The 24,727-nt window shown below is 32.4% G+C and overlaps 1 long non-coding RNA gene across 1 annotated transcript; it reads left to right on the top strand.

The window, feature by feature from the left end:
* Nucleotides 1-1,834: 1,834 nt before the first annotated feature.
* LOC133174451 (uncharacterized) lies at nt 1,835-3,048 on the top strand. Its single transcript, XR_009719145.1, has 3 exons — nt 1,835-1,885; nt 2,829-2,900; nt 3,011-3,048. It is a non-coding gene; the product is annotated as an uncharacterized LOC133174451 (long non-coding RNA).
* The last annotated feature ends 21,679 nt before the right edge of the window (nt 3,049-24,727 follow it).

The raw sequence follows: 24,727 nt of genomic DNA, 5'->3' as shown, positions 1-24,727 counted from the left end.
GGCACACAACGGACCTCACCTTTAAAGTTTTCAAAACTGCTAAAAATATAAGAGAATGATAGTCTACTACATGTTAACAGTCCAGCGATAGACCTGGAGAGACCAAAGTTCCGTGTCGCAGTTAATGTCGGAACGAAAAAAATCCCTCACTGCTCAATGGCCCTAAGTGCTGAGTATAGGTCTAAATTTACAATCCTTTAGCGGTAAGTGGTGGCGTCTCCATGTGAGTGAAAAATTCTGGAGGGAGACGTTAAAAAACAAACAAATTTTCCAGCCAACTCATGGTTCAAGTCAGTTTGCGACGTAGTACTTATTGAAATACTGGAAAGACAATTGAATTTCATTTCCATTGTTTTTATAAAATATTCAAAGATAACGTTTTTATAACGATGTTCCATGCTTACATTAAAAAAATGAAGTTGTTTTTCTGGGAGAAATAATTCCATTACAAATCTATTGCAATAAATTCCATGAACTGGAGTACTTACTGATAATTATCAACGTATTGAGTCAAAGTTCAAGATCTTATCTGTATGTATATTAGTTGTATGTTATGTGCATGTAAAGAGATGGACATTTATGGATTTCTTACGTCGGAAAAAGGTAAATTCTGGAAATGAATGTAAGACAAACGAGATGAATTTAGCTTTTCCAACTTTTCTTATTTACGTAGAAATATTCTGTAATCAACTGCATATTGTGTCTATGTCTCCAAACATATTCACTACACAAGAACATGCTCTGAGTACTATCAATCTTTAAAACGAGGCAGGCTTCTCACACATAAGCTGATGGTACAGGGATTTAGGTTATAATTAATGTACTTGATCAATACACAGGGCTGATGTGTTTACTCTATATGACATTAAAAATGATTTTTTAAATATTTTTTTTCTATAAAATTGCAGTATTTAGTACTTTTAAAGGAAACATATTACATATGCACGCCTGCTGTATAAACTTTCCATTTCTCCTCCGTTATATATGCAGAGTTACGCGGATGTTGAAACAAATGATATGTGTAGATTTTATAAATTCTTACAAATCAGAGTGTCTGTTGAATCCAACATTAGTCATTAAAAGTTCACAGTTGTAAGGTTTAGATAAATGCAAATATCAAATTTGTCTACAATCATGATTTCTTTAAAATAATGTGTTTCTTAACCTATCTGTCGTTTTAGATATCTCTCAAATTATAATGATAACAAACTTTGAAAGTTGAGTGATAGTTCAATCTTATTTCGGTGACAATGCAGAATGAACTAGCCTGATGCCTGGTCTGGAAGTATATGTTTCTTGCCATTGAAATTGATAAAAAATGTTTGGGCAATTTTGTATTTAATTGCCATTCGGAGAAATTATACATAATTTTTCAGATTTTTCAAACATTTTTCTTAATTGTTTCATGATCTATATTTTACTAATCTTTCTACAAAAGTATAAACATTGAAAATGTTTATCTTTATCTTTAGGGCCCAATATCAGTTACCTGTGCATACTATTGGTGATTTTTCATTTTGAAGGAGCGTACAAGTCGCCCTGTTTTACATAAATTAGACCGTTGTTTACTTTAGATTAGAAGAAACCATAGGATAATAGTTAAAATACACAAGGATTTCTTGAAAATATAAAGCAAATTAAATTTCGGTGGTTTATACTTAGCTTAACGCGTCTTACATGTATAAAACTGACAGTTTGAAAAAAAAATGTATTTCATATTTTTACCTTTAAAAGGAAAATGTTGATTGATATACTCATATACTCTCTGACTACTCTCTTTGGGATGTCTTCAGTCTCCAGTTGTCTTCAAGTATGCTACGTGTGTAATCATGTAAGGGACTTCGCATCCTGCCAACAAAACATACGAGTTTGTCCACAAGGAGAGGTAAACCTATTATTAAAATTTTGTGAGTTTCAGATAAGGAAAACACATAATAAAATTTTATGCAATATGATATACATTGTTGAGTAACATACCTAGTAAGCAAAATTATTTTAAGATAAGTCTAAAAAGTTGTGTTCATTCCATGACAATACCTTATCCAAAGGCATGTTTGTATTTTGAATTCTATTGATGAATGTCGGTAACTTTAAAATATGATATACTTATTCCAGAGGAAAATGTAAGAGGCAAAAAATAAAATATATTATAATTCTCAAATTTTCTAACTCATTTTCCCTATAGTAATAAGAAAATTTTCCAGAAACTTGTAGGTTTGAAAAATATTAAAAGATATAATTCTGTGAATAAAGAAAATCGAATGGAAAACCTATAGTATGCATAAAAATTTAGAATGCTCACAAATTGTATATTGTTTGTTTGTTTTAACTTTGAGCATGGATGCTAATCATTATAGTCAGATTTCATGTAAGACTGATGACTCATTTGCTCTGACTACTAAAATTTTCGAAAATTTAATTCTCAGTCCATATAGAAACTAGTATCGGTGAAGAGACCCTGCGTCAATATCGAAAAAAATGGTAACTACAAGCTATGTACGTGTGCTACAGGAATATCTCGATGAAATATTAATCCTTCTCTGATGTTCAAAGCTATATGCGAGCAGAGACAGCTTGATGAATAAAATTCTGAACATGATCATTAACTTAACCTTTCTTTTAACATTTCTTAACCTCACAAGCAGTAGTGATAATGTAATAGTCAACACCATACTAGCATCAAGTCGCTATTTTTTATATCCGAGGAGGAGTGTTTACTTTGGGAGCTGGTGTGAAGGGAATTATGACAGAGATGACTTAGTATATGCCTTCAGTATCATAACCTCATATAATGGTTTTGAGTCATATTTTAGAAAATGTCTTTGTAGGTATGCTTTACATCAGAAACCTTGAGTAACTATGGATTTTTGGTTTACAGTTCTGGTTGTGCATCCAAACAGGTATTGATATGTTTGCTTCGATGAACATCTCATTTAAAAAGATTTTAAGCATTACAATCCACTTAGTGTTTAAACAAATCGGTCCTATCTTGTTACATTTCATTGCTTAGACCTGTGACTCTTTGAGCACAAGTAGTCTTGAAGGGCCAAATATTCATGGTACTCATGCAGCAGTGAGACCTAATAACATCATAGGCAAACGAACAACAAGGATTTGCTATCATTGTTGTGCAACCGAAGGAGATATAAGGTATGTCCCAGAAACACTGATGAATATCACTTTCCATGACATATCTAATATTGTACAATCTTCCTTCGATTGTTTTCATGGGTTTTCGGAATAAATAGAATTCACAGTGGCTGTGATCTTGCGAATAAGGGTTGGCAATGCTCTGTTAGTATTTTTTTCTTCAAAATTTCGTTCATTTCTTTATGCTTATCTGCAGCAGCATTGTCAGGTACAAGAAAATATGGACCTGTATTTGGACTTCCTTGGCAGAAAATCTGTTTTACTTTCCTTTGTGCAATTTGAACATAAAAGTTATCATTCATGATCCTTCATTTACATGTTTTACTTGACCTCTTGAAAAAAAAAAATGATAACTTGAAAAACACGTATGTTTGGAGCCCTTATTTCTCTTTACAATAATCAGGCGAAAGGTTTTTTCTTTGATTTTGCATTATATTATTGATCTTCATTTTTCGGCTAAAAAGTGCATCCATGTTTCGTCATTCATCACTCCAGTTTATCAAATCTTCTTTTTTGTCAAAATATTTGTTTTTAAATAGATCGCTGGCACATTTAACGCATATTTTGAGTTAGGCATGTGAAAAAAAAGCTAGGCACCCATCTGATAGAAATATTACTATATTCATCAACTTTTTCAGGATTCTTTAAAATTCTGTGATAATGAAATGGTCAGTGTTTTGGCAATGTCTTTCATTGTTTGTTGTTTGACGTCCCTCTAGAGAATTTTCACTTATATGGAGACGCCACCACTTGCCGGTGGAGGGTTACAAATTTTGACCTATACTCAGCACTCATGGCCATTGAGCAATGAGGGATCTTTTTCGTGCCAGCACCTACTGCGACACGGGACCTCGGTTTTTACGCTCTCATCCGAGGGACCGGTCTCCACGTCCCATAGTGGAATTCGAACCCGCGACTTAAAGATCAACTCCTTACTCCGCGACTCTAGAGCAAACGCTCTAACCATTGCCAACGCAGGCGACTCATTCTTGTATGTAGTGAACAGTGAACGAACAGAGAGAGCAGTGAAAGAGCATTGAACGAAAGTATAGCAGCGGAACAAACGGTGAAAAAGCAGTAAAAGAGAGCAAAAGGAGAGCAAAAACAGAGCAATGTGCGGTTTTAGAAAATCTCCGTCAAGATAGTCTTCTTTCTTTAAATTAAGTGACATCACTGTTCACGGTAGTTCAATCGGTGGAGCGCTTGCTCCGTGATCGGGAGGTCGTGAGTTCGAATCTCAGCCAAGACTGACCTAAGTCGATAAAAAAGGGTAGCAATTGTTCCTTCGCCATGCGCTCGGTACTTTGAAGTAAAGTCCTTCGGATGAGACATTAAAAACCGAGGTCCCGTATCCCGGCAGGCTTTGGCACGGTAAAGATGCCTTACTGCTTAGTGGCCCTGAGTGCCGAGTAAAGGTCAAAATTTGAATCCCTACACCGGTAAATGGTGACGTCTCTATACGAGTGAAAAATTCTCGCATGGGACGTAAAACAACATACAATTAATTAAGTGACATCAAAGACTACGACAGGATCCATTACAATCGTTCCACCTACTTTGTTCACTACTTTCACTTCACCCACAAAAACACCTTTATCGTTCATGGGCAGCCACACCGCCTCCAGGACAAAATCCATCTCGTCAACTACAAAGCCCACCTCGTTCACAACAACACTTTCTTCGTTAACCACTCCAATCTTGTCAACAACAAGACAGGATTTGCACTCGTCCATCACAAAGCCCACTTTCTCTACGAAAAGGCCCACCTCGTCAAAAACAAGGCCCATCGTATCAATCTCTCCAACCTTGTATACAACAAGGCACAACTTGTCCACTACAAAGCCCACCTCGGTATCAACAACACCCACCTCGTCAACCACTCCAACCTTGTCCACAACAAGGCACACATTGCTTACAACAAAGCCCACCTCGATTTTGACACCGCCCTACCCCTCCACAACAACGCCTACCTTGTCAACATCAAGGCCCACACCGCCCATGCCCATTCCCCTCACTACTCCAATGTCTTAAACACCAACACCCTTCACAGCATGCTCTCAAAGTAACAACTTCAGTTTTTGTTTGCAGTCTTGCTTGAGTTTCATTTTCAAATAAAAATCTAGTTAAAAAACAAAAACAAAGCAAAATAAAATTGATTGAAAAGTATATTGAAAGTTTTACATTATTGTTTTAAGTTGCATAAGGTTGAGAATATATATATATATATATATATATATATATATATATATATATATATATATATATATATATATATATATATATATATATATATATATATATATATATGAGAGAGAGAGAGAGAGAGAGAGAGAGAGAGAGAGAGAGAGAACACAAAGAAATTCACTTTTATAAGGATTCCCACTTCCGCCCCAGCTCGGGGTTGACCTCTCGACCTATGGAACCTGTCTCCTAGCAGTACAGGAACAGCGCACTAGAGCGCTCGGCTATCTTGGCAAGTCAAAAAACTTGCTTTTGATGCCGATGGAATTCTCGCAGCGCTGCTCTACACTACATGGTCATTGAGAATGGAATTGAAGTGAGATACAGTTATTTGACATTAGTTTTATTAGAGGATCGTTACCAATACACGTTGTAATGAAAGTAATTTTTATTTATAAAGCGCATTTTACAACAACTCTTAAACTAACATAACGGCCCTAAGTGAAGAAATATTAATGTAGAAAGCACAAAGAAATTCACTTTTATAAGGATACCCACTTCCGCCCCAGCCCGGGGTTGAACTCTCAACCTACGGAATCTGTCTCCTAGCAGTACAGGAACAGCGCGCTAGAGCGCTCGGCTATCTAGACAAGTCAAAAAACTTGCTTTTGATGCCGAGGGAATTCTTGCGGCGCTGCTCTTGTACATAAAACGATTTGACTTTGGTCGATAAAGTCTTTTAATAATGGTAGACGCTACGTTCAGACGTTTGCCACACGAGACCTGTTTGCTCCATCAGAGAGTCGAATTTGATATATATATCCGGTTTCCCACAGCAAATATCCCAGGTTTTCTATACCAAAACATGGAAACTACCATTCTGTCTATGATATCAAGGTTACCCATTTCTTATGCAGAACTCCCCCTCTACCACTTATTATTTAATGATACTTCCATAGAATGTTTATTACGTATTGCCATTGTGCCCCTCCTACTTCATGTTTTGATCACACAGATATGGACTTTGCCACTATTTTATGTTACTAGTTAAGAAAACATCATCTCATAATAATGCGAAGAAAGAAGCTCTGCAATACATTTTTGAATCTCAGAATAAAGCATATAACATAGTATTGTTTCAGATGTGTCACTGAACAGGAATGCCGGAAGGTATGGTGGGAGAAAACTTCAAACCGACAGGATTGCTCTGGATATGATCCAACTAGTTACACTGCAAAAAATTTCACATGCTCTTATTGCTGTACTACTCCTCTGTGTAACTAAATCATCGTCCCAAAAAACTTGTATGTTCTAAAATATAATATCATTGTTAGGGAAAAGATTGGCCTCATTGTTGCTTATGTCACTTTCAGTTCACCCTGTTCTTCAAAAGTGTTTGCAAATTACTCTTTCAGTTACTTGAATGATGCGCATTCATCTTCAACTTCTTTGTTTTCTTTTTGTTGAGACAAGTAAAAATCCTTTCTCATAGGGGTCAGCTTTTCGACAAAACCGTAGCAAAAAATTAACTGTATTTAGCTTTTGTTTACAATAGTTAACTATAGTAAGTGCTTTGACTTCGATTTACTTTGAAACTCTACTTTACTTAGAACCTTTTTAGGGGATCTTCAACCTTATGATATCTTGGACTGGATAACAATTGTGTAGAATTTGGAAATAATATCTGAATATTCATGTAATATTTCCATTCAATATAAAAAAAGTATAAATATCTTAAATCCATGGTAAAAATATATGGATTTACTCTAGTAAAAACTTTGATTTACTATAGTTAACTATGGTATTTTTGTAAGGGAATATCTAATTCTAGAACGCTTGTCTAACATTGTAATATAACTGCGCTACCTCACCTACATGAATTCGTAATCTAACAGCAACAGACCGTTTTTTTTTTTTTTTTTTCTAAAGATTCCTGAATTATAACCTCTTTTTATTGTTTTTTTTAATATGTCAAACATATTTTATTATGAATATTGACAATGCTTAATCTTCCTTATATCATCTAAATAAAATGAATCTATAGGAAATCCCTATATTATTCACGCAGTTACACGTTACGAAATTATACATGCAAATTTATTTTGTTAAAACCACAAGTTGCAAGAAAAGTGCTGGCATTCCAAATTCAGTATACTTTAAACCGCTGTCATGTTGAAAAATGTTCAATAGTTCAAAGTCCGTATTTCGAATTTTCTTTTTTTTATTTCAGTTAATACGCATAAATCATCACCATCAATATCAACAAAAATTCAATCTTTCTTACGAATCTGTTTATTTTTTCTTATTTAAATCTGTTGTTCACATGTACATGATAAAATTTATTTATTATTAATCACTTGATGGTTTTATGTAATTCATAACACATGCTACGTAGAAGCAAACATTTGCAGAGCATACAATCAATTCGTCTTTTCTAAAAAGATTACTGTTTTTGTCATTGAAAATGCCATTTTTAACATTTGTTTATGTAAGTCAGTTGTATATATATTGATGTGCAAATTTTGATTTTGATATCTTTAAAAGCCATATTTTAGCAATATGTGTGCAAGTAATAGTACATCCACGGGGATTTCTAGAACTGTCACAAAATTTAACTTTACTCTGGTACTTTCCTGTCTTGCATGTGTCTTTATAGATGCTAAAATAATAACGATTTATTTCCGTAAATGAACTGAAGAAATTGACGTGTAAATCGTGCTTTAAAATGATTTAAATAAACATATATACTATATATTGTGTACACAGTGTGTTTTTACATGTATAGGGATAGCTACAGTCGTCACAGAATACAACTCTGTCACAGTACCTCCCTGTACTTCTGTTTTACATGCTATTATAATCATGACTTCTGATTGACTAGGAATTTTTATCAATGCATCACAGGATATCAACAAATAATGGAATAAAATTTTTAGAAAACTATTTGTTTCATAAAACTTTTTTTTTCTGATACCACCTCTGGAATTTCCGAGAGTCTGTATTTTATGCACTATTAACAAATTTGTAATGTTTGTAGATTTTTGTTGGATCGACTACTGTTCATTATGTCCATTTTTTTTATTCTTGATACAAAAAGACTCCTGATCAAATAAGCATAAAAAAATTGTCTATCTTAATTGTACAAACAAAGCTGTATGAAGGAAAAGTTTAAAAGAAGACCAGTATAAATTATACATCTATTTGACCCGGTAGTTAAAGATTAAAAAAAGTAGTTTTTGTGGCTATTAATATCTCCAATGGTTATTTTGTTAGCATTGAGAAAGGGTATGGACTTGTCTAAATTTTTTCAACCACCAAGTAGAAAAAAATGTAATTCTAATAGCTAAATTTGTGAAGGTTGTTCTAATTGGTTTATTAATCTCCTATTGCAAGCTTTTCTCACAATGCACAACTTTTAAATGCACTGAAAAGTTTGTTTCTTTTTATTGCATTTTTAACTTTTACGGAATATAGGCAAGCTATTGAAAGTACTAGTAATAAAGGTGAGTGTCGTGGTTTAGTGATTGGATAAAGCGACCTTTCCATGCACTTTATATACACTATATAATTTAGATCAAAACATTCTATTGGGAACATAAGGTTCAACACACAATAGATAGACCAAATCTTTCCTCGAAACCATTTTTATTGAGACTTTCATATTTTGTTCTAGGATACAAAATCTCTCTTTATATGTAAAATGAAAGAAATTCAACCACATACTTTTGCCAACATAGTTTGAAATACTGTCTATCATACCCATATTAGAAGATTGTGATATCAGACATTTGATCTGAGAATGAATATTATTTAAAAAATTACCAAGCGATCTATTATGAACCAATGTGATGCTGTTTATAAAGGCAACCTTTTTATAACTAATATTCAGTAAAATATATTGATACCATTATATTTGAATTAAATTTCATGCAAAAATACGCGGGTATGTTAAGGCTACACCCACTTGCCTTTACAATATGACGTCATAGTAAGCTGTATGACGTGAACTTTAGAAATAATGATTTCTTAATATCTATATTTAAAGTTTAATTTCAGGTCAAAGAAATGAATGGAACCATTCAATACATAATATAAACTAAATCTTGTCGTTTTGGGGTGGTAAAAATAGCTAAGTATTTAGCACGGGGGTTAAATACCAAACCCATGACATCATAACCATTGATCAAATATTTGCCGAGTGAAATTAAACGTGACGAGAATTCATGTAAACAAATAGATGAAATGGGAGTTTCAAAGCATATACCGTGAATGTTATGTGTGATTCATAAGGAATTAAAGATTAAGAATCAGTTACGCTGATATATTCTTATCATGTTTTCTTATAATGAACACAGGCAGTGCTTTGAAATCCCGATCAGCCTTTCCTCTGTCGTTCTATAACAACAAAGATGCAAAAGTTCAACACTATGCCTCATAATTTGAAACAAAAAACTTTTTGTTTGTATCGAAAGCTTGTATTCTATAGTACTTGGAAAGTGCTGCTAGAATCGAATGGTTAACACGAATTGATAACAATTCTTTGATCGTATGCATAATATGTGAAAATTTTGGTAAGGTTTCATGTGAAACTTTGGAATATTTTTTCTGTGTCGGTAGAGTAGGATCCTAGCAGCACTTTTCATGGCCTAGTGATGTTTTTACATAATTATTTTCACTAAAAGAAATGAATTAGCTCCGAGGTAGTCTTGAACTTTTCACTTTTTCATTAAGGCATTTTTCTATTTATAGACGTCACGTGATGACGTCGCAGTGGAGTGCTTCTTTTAGCCTAAGACTCAATGACGTCTATACAAGGGATAATAATAGTAAATGTTTTATCTATGACTTTTCCGATTTATCAATGTTAGATTTTACGAAAAAAGTCTACATTCGCCGAAATATGATCTGGGTACTGCCTTAACATACCTGCGTAGAACATACATAGCCTAAGAATGGAAAATTAACGTGTAAATATCCTACACTTTAAGTCCTCTAAGGAAAAAATGTATAATTCAATTTTTACAAAAAATCAACACAATAATTGAAATGAAACCTAGATTAAAATTATCAAAATGAGGAAAATTGAACCAGCGGTAAAAGACATTTTGACGATCTAAAAGAAATCCAATGCAAAAAATTTAAAAGATTCGGTAGATGACGTCACTATATTTGAGATTTAACTTCCTAACCTTGTCCTTTATTGCACAAAAAGAATGGAGACTCCTTATAAGTCCAAATATCAGATCTCTGCTATAAAAGAAACAAAAGTTACTTTGCATTTAATAACAGACTGCCATATGACATGTAGATGGCATAAACATAATCCAAAATATGGGCTCCTGAATGACCAGTGTATAAGATGTCTATTTTTTTTTTAACAAAATATGGCGAAACCGATAATTATTTTTCATACAAAGATCCTTAATTATTGACATTATAATGATTTTATTCTTTTTTTATGGTGCACTTTAGAAGAAATGAGTTAAAACAGATTTCATGGGTGTTTTTTTTTTCTACCTAAGTATAGGAATACATTAAAAAAAAAATCTTTAAAAATCTTACGGGGAACAGCGAAGCCATTCTTATTCATATTATTGTCGAAGCATCTTCAGGTTATGTAGATTCACTTTTGTTCTCTCTAATCAATACCCCAGGGGTAGGGTCAGGCTACAATAGGAGATTAAAATTTAATATAGCAATTTATAGGAAAAATCTTTAATATTTTAGCTCATGAAGATGTTGAGATCATTCAAACTTATCTATAGGCAAAAAGTCCTTAGACGTGTGTGCAGCAGTCGATTTCCTTTAAATTATGATATTGTGGTAAGATTTGAGCAAAGAACAGAGATCTGCATTTAATATTGTGCATGTTTTAAGACGAAATCTCCAGAACAGTAGGACCACGTTGATCCAATTGGTATTGATTAACATTTGACTACATCACAACTCCTTCAGGTCTACATTTTGTTCCACAGCATTTACTCAACATACTCATTAATTAAAGAGTGAAATTTTAAAACAAAGCTGTTGGGTCAAAGTGACTCAGGTGATCGTTGTTGTGTATGAGCCTCTTGTTTTTCATTGGTGTTTTTAAGTCTATTTTCAAAACGAAATAAAGAAAAAAAATAGCAGACACTTTGAAAAGAATGAATCTAAAAATAAATTAATAAAAACATACATATCAAACAAAAATCCAGTTATTGGGTTTTCCACATCGATTTTTATAGAATTAAGAAATTTACAAGCAATTTTTCAAAATGTATAATGGATTTCTACACTTCATCGCTGGTGTGAGTAAAATATCAATTACTTTAATACTATTCAGTAATTTATTCTGAAATGATGACATATGATACTAGTATTCAATAAGCATGATCTGATCAAGTAGTTAGATATTAATGCAAAAGCTGTATTATAGTATAAATTATTTATAATTATATTGTACAATTATTAATTTTATGACACCATTTCTTGATATACAAACAGATTTTACTACTTCAAATTATTTTAATCTTGACAAAAAAATAAATGGTTTCATAATGCTATAAGTTACCTTTGTATTTACTATTTGAGGCTTTTCTACCAGTGAGTCAGGTATACAGCACCTGTCAGAATCTGTTTGTTGGACTATGTCGAGTAGTGGGAAATCCTACGAAAGTCACCATTCGGAGAGAAGCAGAGGACATCACAGAAATTTTTAGGAATCCAACTCCTTCATGTCGTAAATTTAAGTTTGAAATTTGGTATACTGGAAGTGGCAGAGAAGGATTCAGATTTAAAAGTTCCGATAGGGATGTGATGTACTGGCCCAGCAACTTTAAAGTAATTTGGGACTTATATCAAGCACAGGAATACGATAATAACATAACATGTTATTTGTGTGATTGCTCTGAAAGTCCTCCTGGATTCACTTTACTTGATTTAATGATTTCACCAAATGAAATAGAACCGCTTTCATTGAACCCACCAATTGTCAAAATCAATGACAAAATTTATTTATCCAGTTCTAAATGCAGAAAATCTGTGAGCATACCATTTCTTACTGAACATGGACCTTGTTTAAGTTTCTACCGTGCAAACACAGAATACGATCATGCTATAAGTTTATGTAGCAACTTTTGGCCTCCACATGCCTTCTCATGGATCGAGAGGTGTCACTCCTGGCTCAAGCCTACAATTGTACGCAATATAGTCAGAAATGGATGTCACTTCGTACCTATAGGACACAAATTAGGAAATCATGAAGAAAATGAATGGAGAATTTCTTTTTCTCAAGCAGAACAAAAGCTTGTGTATTAAATGAACCATTGTCAATTCGTGACATATGGTTTGTTTAAAATTGTTCTCAAAGAAATCATAAATAGTGAATTTGAATCCAAGGATAAGTTACTGTGTTCTTACCACATGAAGACAGCAATATTTTGGGTGATTCAACAAAACCGAATACTTCACTGGTGTCCACAGGATCTCTTAGTGTGTTTCTGGATCTGTTTTAAACTTCTTCTTAAATGGGTTTACGAAGGGGTTTGTCCTAATTTTTTCATTCCAGAAAACAATATGTTTCTAAATAACATCCATGGAGAAGAACAAAGGATTTTATTCGGCAGATTATATAAATTTTATGAGATAGGATTAGCATGCCTTCTTCACATTCCCTCCATCAGGTCATATATTATAAAAGCCCTTTTTAATCCCAGACAGCCTGTCTGTACGGATGAATTTAATCTCATTACAGAGTGTGAGCTTGATGGAGAACTTTTCAAAAAAGCATATGCGTCTAATGTATTGCTCTCTTCAAGCTTACATCATTGCATTAACAATCTTCGCACAGTAGAACAATTGATAGGTTCACCCCTGACAGAATATCAAGTTGTTTTTTTTACAGGTATATACAGCTTATTTTCTTCAAACTACTGCATTTTTGTTGTTAAACAGGGTCACTCAATCAGGAACAAACAAACTGATGTATAAAGCTGAAAAAATCGTCTTTCATATTTTGAGATTTGTAGCCAGATTTGGTAGCATTTCTGACATGTTGTATTTAGTCATGTATTATTTCCAAACATGCAGGTATATGAAAGCTCTATCTATTTTAAAAATAACAAAATTCAAATTTTTACAGCCACATGTGATACATTACGATTATGTATACCCAGAGTTATATAGTTGGACTGTAGGTGGACAAACTCTGTCTAAAAAACTAAGACAGGCTAAAGCAGCTGAAATCAGACTTCATCCTGATATTTTCTACATGAATGAATTAATACCAGAACAATCTGGATTACAGATTGGTATCGTTCTGCATATTCCTGCGTTTCTACTGTAATACATGCTGGAAATCTTATGCTCCATCCATACCGATACATTAAGATCACAAAGGAGTCTTCGTGATCTAGAGGCCCTAGTCCACTTTGATAAGTATGGGTATATACCGGAAGAAGTCAGGGACATATCATGGCAGATTCTAGGGATCTGTCAACAGATTACAGGAAACCTACCATCTGCTCTTTTCTCATACCAACAATCGCTGAGACAAAAACCACTTCATGAATTACAAACAGTTATACTAATGAGAATACTGGACATAATATATACAATGAATGCAATGAGTCCACTTGTATATGATTAGAAATTTAACATTATTAAAAATATAAAGCATATCAATGGATTTTTTTTACTTCCTCTCTGTTTTACAAAGAAATCGAATATTTTCGAGGGGTCAAGTTATCGTGGATTGAAGAAAAAGTTTGGTTTATTGGGATTTTATTCCATGGTTCTGAAACTGCTGAGTTGTATATATTTGGAATTTTACATTTCGTGGGGGATGGATTTGTAGAACTCCTTCTACCACGAAACAACAAAATTTAATCCCAGCAAAAAAGGGACTTCACAATTACATGTAGAACTTGATTACAATTCAACAATGATTGTCCTGGCCTTCATACAATGTATATTTTAATTTCAATTATGCTTTTGAACTGTTAACTCTCAACGTTGTCAGTGTAGCGTGTATTAACTATTGAGTAGATAAAAACCTACCTTTTTCACTTTAAGTTATGAAACAAACTGCTGAAATTGTGATACAGATTTATCACAAGATACAAATATTTATATTTCAATTAATTTTTTTTTCACACACTTACATGTATAGTTCGTTCACATTCTTGCACACTCTCAACAGATTGTTATCTAATCACTTTCCGAATTTACTGAGTGTCAAAAAATTATTTTCAATATGTCTACAATTCAGCAGATATATATATATATATATATATATATATATATATATATATATATATATATATATATATATATATATATATATATATATATATATATATATATATATATATATATATACATTTGCTGTGTTTTTCTACTAAGCCAACTGTGAAATTGATTTGAAAGTAATTTTTGTGTATACTCACGCGTAGAAATATACACGGTGAAACTCGTGCTAAAATTACGTCACAATTAGGCTACAGAAACGTTTATAAAAACGTAACGATATAGGGCAACAAGAAATTCAAATATTGAGTATAATATTGGTGCTTTTAAACTTGTAAAATGTAAATATAAGGAATATTTTTGAGTTTAGTGTGAATTATTGGTGTGTAAATCACACAGACTTGCATGTAGGCATATTTTTCATGAAGCGCTAGCGCACTTCATGAAATATGCCTACGTGACAAGTCTGTGTGATTTACAGACCGATAACTCACACAGGAAGAAACAAGACCTTTTAGTTAAAACTGAAAGGCGGCTTTCAGTGACTTTTCAGTGGCCGTTCAGTCACTGAATGGCAGGTGCATTTCAGTGACCTTTCAGCCACAATTCAGGTACCTTTCATTTTTATTTTAATTTTTTTTTTATTCGGAAATAGTTAATTCAATACCATTATAATAAGAAAACGTGAAATAAAATTTCTAAGTTAAAAAATAAGCCGATTATTCAATAAATAGGTCCAACTGAAAGATAACTGAAAGGCCACTGAAATGTATCTGCCATTCAGTCGACTGAATGGTTACTGAAAGACTACGGAAAAGTCACGGGAAAGGAACTTTTCAGTGACCTTTCAGTGGCCATTCAATGACCATTCAGTTACCAATTCGTCGACTGAATGGTGTAATTTCATCCTGTGAAAACTTTCTTTTCCGACATTTTTGCGATCTGATTTACTGTGAAGTCACACCTTTATTTTTCATTCCAAGTCTAATACTCCCCATGCAACCCTATAACCTATCTATTGTCTCAGTGCATGTTGAATTAGTGAGGTTACACTGCATTGGACGGTTGTGATGAGCATGTAAATGCAAATATCTCCTCAATATGCAGGGTTCTCCTTGACTATTTTACTGTGTACAAGCTCGACAGTAAACTATATTCCTTCCAGAATAGAATTTTTAACGCTACATTTAATTTTCACTATTCCACAGTAAAAATTCACCACGCCTCAATAAAATCCATTACAATTAAAGGGGTCTGCTTGAAGGATGGTGGTAATTTGTCTTGAAAAATGACTATAAATTAATATTCTTTGAAACGTTATGTATGTCTACCCCATCATTTATATTAGATTAAATCTTTCAAAAAATCCTCCCTATAACTGTTTGTTAATTTACAAAAAAAAAAAAAAAAAAAAAAAAAAAAAAAAAAAAAAAATGATTTTTTTCAATTCATAACGCTCATTTTCATTCCTACATTCCTACTGTGATTCGATATTAATCTTTGAACTAATTATGAATTAAAGACACTACAGAGACGGACACATCTGTTTCGTTTTTGGATATCTTTTTAGAGAAATACAACCTGGCAGACTACTAACTAGCGATTATGATAAACTTAATGACCAACATTTATATCATCAACTACCTTATTTTTGTAGCAATATTAATACCATTATCACCTGCATATTTAGTTTTTGTCTCCTATTTGATTCGATACGCAAGAGCATGTTCCTCGTATGAACAATTTCTAAAACGAGGCAAGCTATTGACAAATAGATTGATTATACACGCATTTTAACAATCTCGATTAAAGTTAACAAAGTTATGTTAGTCATTCCTGCAGTGGTGTGTGGATACAGCAACCGCTTAGAGGGTGGGGCATAATATGATTTATATTTTTTATGGGATTGTAAAAATCTTTTAAAAATCGTCTGAATAACAGCAGTTCTAAAGTAACTCAGGTGAGCGTTGTAGCCCATGGGTCTTTTGTGTTGAGACTTCTTATCTTTTATTTTTATCTTGACAGTTGTTTTCTATTGCTTATATAATATTTTTATCTGGTACTTGCGACATTTTTTGACAGACGTTGGAAATAAAAATTATAAGGTGTACATAATACCCTATATCTGGTCATCTGGGGAATATTTGGCGAATTTAATACAAAAAAGAAGTTAGAAATATAAGCAATTTGGTGCATTAATTAAGAAATAAACAACAATGTAAAAAAGTTCACTGGGAAATGGACTTGGTTGGTCACGTGATCAAATCCTGTGAAGCCCGAAGGGCTTCTCAGAAGATTTGATCAAGTTTATCAGTCTTTTCGTTACTCTCTAAAAGTTGTTTTTGAATCATATAAACATGATATAAGTATAATATAAGCAGACAAAGCATGTAACTCTGTAGTGTTCTCTAAGGTTGATAAAAACCCTTTATTAGTCGGCACTGCCTAAATGAAAACGCAATTTATTGACAAGTAGAATATGTTTCCAGTCTTGATCGTAAAAAGTAATTTTAACTTAAGGAATCCTTATTTTCTCAAGGATATCTCTACGACAGCACGGGATGAATCGGTGAATGTTTCGAGAGGATGTTTGCACCGATACCTCTATCTTTTCTGTGTTGGCAGAGCAAATCATAAACTTATCCAGTATAAGATACAATAGTATGTTTTTAAGTCACAAGTGTTACCTTATCATAAAGTGCAAATTGTAAATTATTTACTGAAACATGTTTTTTTTTTCTACATACCATTCACATAACCTGATATTAAAAAGATGCTTGAATTTCTCTTCGACAATATATATGCGGTTTTCAGAGGTCTTTCAACAATCTGTTTAAATCCCATTGGTACTAATTGTGCCCCGTTGTTACACTGTAGGAGACCTGTTTTTTTAAATTCATATCAAGAGAAGTGATTCAAGAAATTAGATTTTATTCATACGTTGCTCCGATATATCCCATTCCGAGCTACCTTAAATGGACAATTGAGAATGATCACTGTTCATTATCTCTACATATCATTCATCTATATTATTATGCTGTGGATGTATGTGTTTAACTACATGTAGACAATTTGCGTTAAAAATTAAAATTAAACTCATAACGGTCAAATTATCTTTATCAGTTAACGGTCCTGAAGATGGACTAGACTGTAATTTTCATACATCTATATCATGGCGAAGGAAAAATTTTAAATAAAGGTTATGCTCATTAACAATCAACTATTCTCATGTGGATTTTTTATGGTTGATCTAAATTCAAATAAATCAAGTGTTATAGTGTCATTTCATAATGTACCTCTACAGCTGTTGAATTACATGTCTGTCACAGGCAAGCCGGGTGAATTCCATACCAGGAAAGATGACTAGATCTTCAGATTAAAATACATCATTTATTGAATTTGGTAAAAATATTATCCGTGAAACAAGAATTATGGATTGCTGTTCTGGAGCAGTGTAATGTCCCAGTTATGTTATCTTAGAATATGATCTGTAATATGAATACAAGTTACTCAAATGTAACTTTTCATTTTACTGATTACAAGTATTTTACTGCCTATTCCATTTTACAACAAACTACACAAGCATTTTACTGCCTACTGTATTTTACTACATAACATAAAAAATACTACCTTGCTATAAAAATATATTTTTGTACGATACACACTTTCTTTTACTCCACACATTAATTGTAAATACTACATACTTTTTATATACATGTATACTAATGGAACACTACTTGTTGTTAGATTAAGGAGTCTTTGGTGGGCGATGGACCCAGAGAGTTGAACACGTTTATTAAATCAAATCACAGACTCGCACACAGAACAAAAGAAATTATCTGATTGGCTAATAATGATATAACATCAACTGGTTTTACTAATAAACGAAAGTCAGTAAAAGGTTAAACTAATAACAGGAATATAACACTTGTCATAATACAAAGTAGCAATACACATGCTTACTCTAACAGAATTCAAATCTGACAATTAAACCCTAGTGATCAAATAAAGTATAACTGAGCAGAGCTATGGGATTCAAATATTTCATTTTCATAGAAAAATTGAATGCCAAAATATATAGAACACAGTTTGGAAAAACGTCTCAGATATATATCTTAATAGCATGGATAAAACTACACAAAAATTATCTGTTTTGTGATGGACTTCTGATCCTTTTTTTTTTTTTAATTAATTGCAGATTTTTCGTTTGCAATTTTACATATCTTTAATTGACGATTAAAAGAGAAAAGTGGGTTGTCCTTTCTTACTAGATCTGATACACAATAAATAGGATTTTTAAATATATTATATATTGCAATCTATATACGCAATTATAGACTGATAATCCCGACATTATGAGTCAGAGTTTAAAAGCTTATCTCTTTAGTTGTAAGTGCAAATAAAAAGGATGGACGTTTACAGATCTCAATGTCCAAGAAAAAGTAAGTTTTGTAAGGGAACTAAATTGCAAATTTTCAAAATGTGATTTCTGAAGCATTTTTTCGAATGTGATTTTCCTAATACCTATCAACGGCAAGTGAAGTCTCTTTATAACCTTCTTTAACCTTGTATTCTAACATGCATTATCAATTTTATAATATTTAGATGTTCATATTTATTACATCATTAGAAGGAATATTGAATTTACATCTAAAAAAGCATTTAGGTGTTGATATATATATATATATATATATATATATATATATATATATATATATATATATATATATATATATATATATATATATATATATATATATATATTGGTCAAGGGATCAAATCCTGTGAATTCTGGAGGGCTTTAGATTTAGGCGTTATTTACTTATTTAGTACAATGTGAATTACAATAGCATAACAAGTCATCAATGTCATATGACTGATGCAAACGGATTCCGTCACTATCCTGGCATTTGTATGCAAGAACTAAAAAGAAAGCATTCTATTTATGTATGTGCGAGTTCTTTTTTCCATTTTGTTTCATGTAGGTAGGTTTTCTTCTTTCTTTACTATCTAAAAAATGTACAAAAAGGATTATTTTCTAAATTTTTATTTCTAGGGCCAATCGTGAATTGTGTGATCGCTCTTTTGATCTTTCATCTTTTTAAAGGTATGTAACAATATATAATCTTATGGTTATGATTTAACAACATGTTCACTTTGAAATCAAACAAATTGTATAACTGTGTTGGTAGAGTTAGTAGCTTTCTTATATACCTAAATGTAAATTGAACTCCAATGATTTATACAAGTAGTTTCTTGATACAGAAACTGTAATATTAGATATTATTTTTAATTATTTCATGAATTGATAATTCATATTATATAAGAAGATTATTTTCGTAATTTTCCTTGGCTGAAATGACGACATGAGACATCCGCCCTTTTGTGAAAATGATGCTAGAGTGCGGAATATGATATCGCATAAGTCCCGTTCGGCTGCAACAAGTTGCATTGAACAAATTACATTGAATCATGATTTAAAAAGCTTGTCTTTGCTATCGTGACGAAATGACAGCAAAACCTAGTTAGGACTGTGTCAGATTATTCACTTTGAGTGATTGTATGATATACCTATTATGGACTTTAGTAAACGATCAATATGTGGTTATTAGAACCCATTTCAAGTGATATTGACTTCAGACACAGAAAATGATAGCGACCTCGCAAGCTCGGTCGCTATAGTTTTCTGTGTCTTCGATCAATATCACTTGACATGGATCCATATATTCACATATCGACCTACACTGAAGTTCATAATTGTATAATATACTCAGGTCATAGTAGACTAGTGATAGGGAGCTAGCTTTGTGATCGGGAGGTTCTGGTTTTATTCTCGTTCCTTTCCCCGCGTCAACTTTGGACGTAAACATAGCTGGTTGTTGTTAATTCGTCAATCATAGGAAAGTCAAGGATCTTTCGAAAGAGACCTAAGAAACAGAGGAACAGCGTTGGCACGATGAAGAACCCTTAGTGCTATGACCCTTAGCGTCCTGAATAGGTCAAAATTTGTGGCACTTCACCTTTAGCAAAAAAAGTCCCTACATGAGTACGAAATGCTCGCATGGTTAACGTTCGTTAAAAAGCAGACAATCTATCAATAACTCAATCATTTACTCCTGTTTTTTTTTTTTTTTTTATATTTACAGTTTCAAGTTGTCTTCAAGTATGTTACGTGTGTAGTCATGTTAGGGACTTCGCATCCTGCCAACAGAACATACGAATTTGCCAACAAGAGGAGGTAATCGTATGATTAATTTCATTATAACTTACATATCAAAAAGAAATATATTTTTTTTCAGTATCAAGACCTTGCAATCTGACATATATTATTGCATAAAACGCCTATTAAGGAAAAGTATTCATTCTTGATATCATTATTCTTATTATCATAGGAATCTGGCTTTGGGGCCACCAACATATAAAAATCTCAGCTCAAATCTCAACCTCAAATCTTACATTTCTGCCTCAGCTGAGATTTTCCTAAGACACCGTGCCACCAACATTTCTGAGATTCATCTCACGTAAGCTGAGATTTGAGAAAAATCTTAGACTTATTCTCTTTGTTATATGCGACCTTTTTTCTAATAATGCACAAATTTGTTGAATTAATGATTGAATTTACCTTTTAGTCAGTTGTTAATACAATATTTTGGTTGTTTAATCGCGAAATACACATCCCCCACTTCCTTCGTCCTTTATTTGTTGTTTCGAGTCATTCAACGGAAAGGATTCCATTACGACCTTTGCGACAATAAATGTTCACCGAATCCCCATACAAAAATCCCTACAGAAGAATAACACAAAACCATATGCAAACTTTGCAGTCTTGGCTCGTCTGTCGACATAAACACACAAAAACATACACCGAGGCGTCATTTCCGCCATTGTGACGTTACGTATATAGAAAAATAACGAAAAGTAGGTAGGCGGATCAAGACTATAGGCCTACATTTCGCAGACCGATTTTTTTTTCTTAAATGTCAGATATATAAATTACTTTTAATTCTCCGTAGGAAAAGAAAAATATTTCCGTTATAGGGACTTTTTCTATTTAGAATAAACCTGAGTGATTTTTTTCCCTTGCAGATCTAAAAAAATGTTAAAAAATCGATAAACAGCTACATTCTCATACATGTATGCTGTACTTCATAAATTTCTTGAGTGTTTCGTAATTGTGCATAAGTATGATAAGATGGACAGCGAACATATCCAGGAGCGGGTAACGTTTTAAAGGATTGTTTATGAAGGAAATCTGAGAGGAATTTTTAATTGTCGGGAATTTCAGGTCACCCTCTGTGAGAAGATTTTACGGAAAGTCTTTATTGTTTTTCTTTTTAAATATATATAATAATAAAACAACGAATATAGCACCACTTGACCAATATTCATCGTTACACTTGAAACCCAAGTCAATCTCGCATACGCTCATCAAGTGATCAGAAATTGATTAATCCCTAATATCATATTATAAATAAATGTTTCACTGCGTAATGATGTAATATTTTTAACAACTACGGTCCATATACTTTTTTTTAATTTAAAATGTTACTTGTACTAAAAAAAATACTTTATTAAAGAATTCCATCCGGGCAAATGCAGTTGAATATATGCAGATTTTGTTGTGATTTACACATGTACCTCAGAATGGTCATAAGTCAAGTTTATTCTTATAAATAATATTTAAGTTTACGCACAGTGCATCGTGAGTATATAAAGTCGATCCCAATTCTCAATTAAGAATTTTATAGATTTATTTAAGAACCAAATTAGACAGACTGCTATCATCAGTGAAATAAATGGTGATTTATATATTATTTCGAATATATATTATTTCGAAAGAACTATTTGTTCATGGAATTTTAGATAGATTTCTTTTGATATCTGCGTATAATTAAATTTACACGAATAAGTACATGTATATTGTACGTCAAGTATAATATAACTATTGGAGAAAAAAACAAAGAAGGGGCTGGGTAGGTTTGATACTTTATCTAGTCATATTTCCTTTTCTCAGTGATATACATGGATATTGCGAATTACATGTAATACTACTAATTTGCCATGCCACAAATAACACTCTAATATATACATTTAATTAATTATTAATTAAATTGGTTCCTTAATGAATGAAGACATACATGCACATGTTATGCATAATGTGTCACTAGAATATTCCAGTAAATTTATTCTAAGACTTTCTTTTTTCTTTATTATCTTTCTTATTTTTTTTTCTTTTAGTAAAGTTTAAAGTGCTTGATTCCATGCGTGGACAATTTTAGGATAAGAATATAATATTCAATATTTACGTGTGCGTAATGAAGACCCTCCCCCCTCCTCCTCACAGGATGATCAAATTTTGGGAGAAATTAACATTCTTTCTGTGCTTGTATGCTAATTTCGTGTATTCATGGATTAAAATGTGCCCTGTCATAAAATTTGCGATCATTTTACCATAAAATAATTCTGTGAGATTTTTTTGAGACTGGTATACATCAATCTCAAGATTTTCTGAGGAATCTCAGAATTTTTTCTCAGCTGAGTCGGAAAAAACATTGGTGGCAGGCATGTTTGAGAAATATCTCAGACTTGAGAAAAAATCTCAGATTTGAGAAAAAACTCAAAAGACTAGTCTGAGTTTGAGAAAATATTTGTTTGGTGGCACAGTTCAGTGAGAAAAACTCAAATTTTCTGAGAAATCTCAATTTTGAAAAAATCTCAGCGTTGGTGGCCCCGAAGCCTGGTCGCTTTGATCAAGTTATACGTATAACACAGTTAAAAACTAAAGAACACAAAAATGGTAGAGAAATTCGTATTATAGTTTAATATCAATATCGGTCGTAATGACTAAATCCCTTGATTCCCAGGGGATATTTTCACTCTTAATTCATTTCATAACTGTTTCAATTTTTTTTATGATACTTTGCGAACTTAAGAAGACAAAACTCCAGTGACTATTGATTCGAATCTGCTCCAAAATCTAGACGAAGATTCGTCCTCATCCTGCGTCTTATTCTGTCCTTAAATGTCAAATTTAGAAAAAATAATTGAGATCCATAAATCTGTTAATGTAAAATTCAAAATAAAATGTGCAAATCCAAATTAAAACCCCCCAGAGAACTACTCAATCAAATATTTAATATAGTTAATAATAGTTTACTATAGTAACTAAAGTTTACTACAGTATATAATTTAAAACTTTGATAAACTACATGTATGAAATATTAATTTTTTTAAAGATATAAAGCATACCTCTCTCTAAAAATCATAACATGTGATGCGATTTTTTGAAATAATATAAACGCATCCTAGCGGGCGTCATAGAATGTCTACAGAGCAAATGTTGTCCAAAACACCATGTTCACTGAAAATTTTTATTCATTTCTTAATACTATGTAGTTGCGTTGAGAATTAAGTCAGATTTCGGAAGAATGGGCACATATAGTCGAGTTTTCTGATTTATTGTATGCTCTTTCTAGGTGCCTTCTAGTAAATTTTATCTCTAATTAGTCTACATCTGAAATCAATATTAAAAATCATGAAATTAGCATGTGATTTTCGAAAGGCTTATAAAAGAATGATTTGTAATTTTATATATTCCATTCCTCTCACACTTTTATCGTTTAATGAATATGATGAAGACACGATTAAGTAAACTGATCACTTGCTTTGAAGTGAACTTCTACACAAAAAAACTATTAAAGCTTTCCTCATAGCTATTTAAACCAATTAACTCGCAGTGTAGCAACCTCTAATGATAAAACGCCGCTTAATGATACAAATATCATTAAGCGTTGCAATTGCAACGCTTAATGCCATAAATTATTGCATTAATAGCTGACATTCTCAACCGCTAATGCTAAATCGCCGCTTAATGATAGAATTATATCATTAAGCGTCACAAATGCAGAGCAACACTGACGCTTAATGAAACAAGCAAATATCGACATAATCGACGACTAATGATACACACTAGTGTATCATTAAGCGTTGCAGTTGCAACCTTTAATGATATAAAATTTAGAAATGGCTTGCATTATCTAAGAGAAACACACATCCACCTTTCCTGAACAATGAGATATCACTTGCCAAAACATTTATATATGCCCTTGTGCTATATAAATGGTAATTATTGGAGTTTTACTATGTTTTCTAGCTAGTAAAGGGAACT

Source organism: Saccostrea echinata, unplaced genomic scaffold (genome assembly GCF_033153115.1).
Source record: "Saccostrea echinata isolate AGI-Se365-2 ecotype Australia unplaced genomic scaffold, CSIRO_AGI_Sech_v1 ptg000058l, whole genome shotgun sequence".
Classification (NCBI taxonomy): domain Eukaryota; kingdom Metazoa; phylum Mollusca; class Bivalvia; order Ostreida; family Ostreidae; genus Saccostrea; species Saccostrea echinata.
Note: the sequence above shows the minus strand (reverse complement) of the source record. Positions and strands in the feature narration are given on the sequence as shown.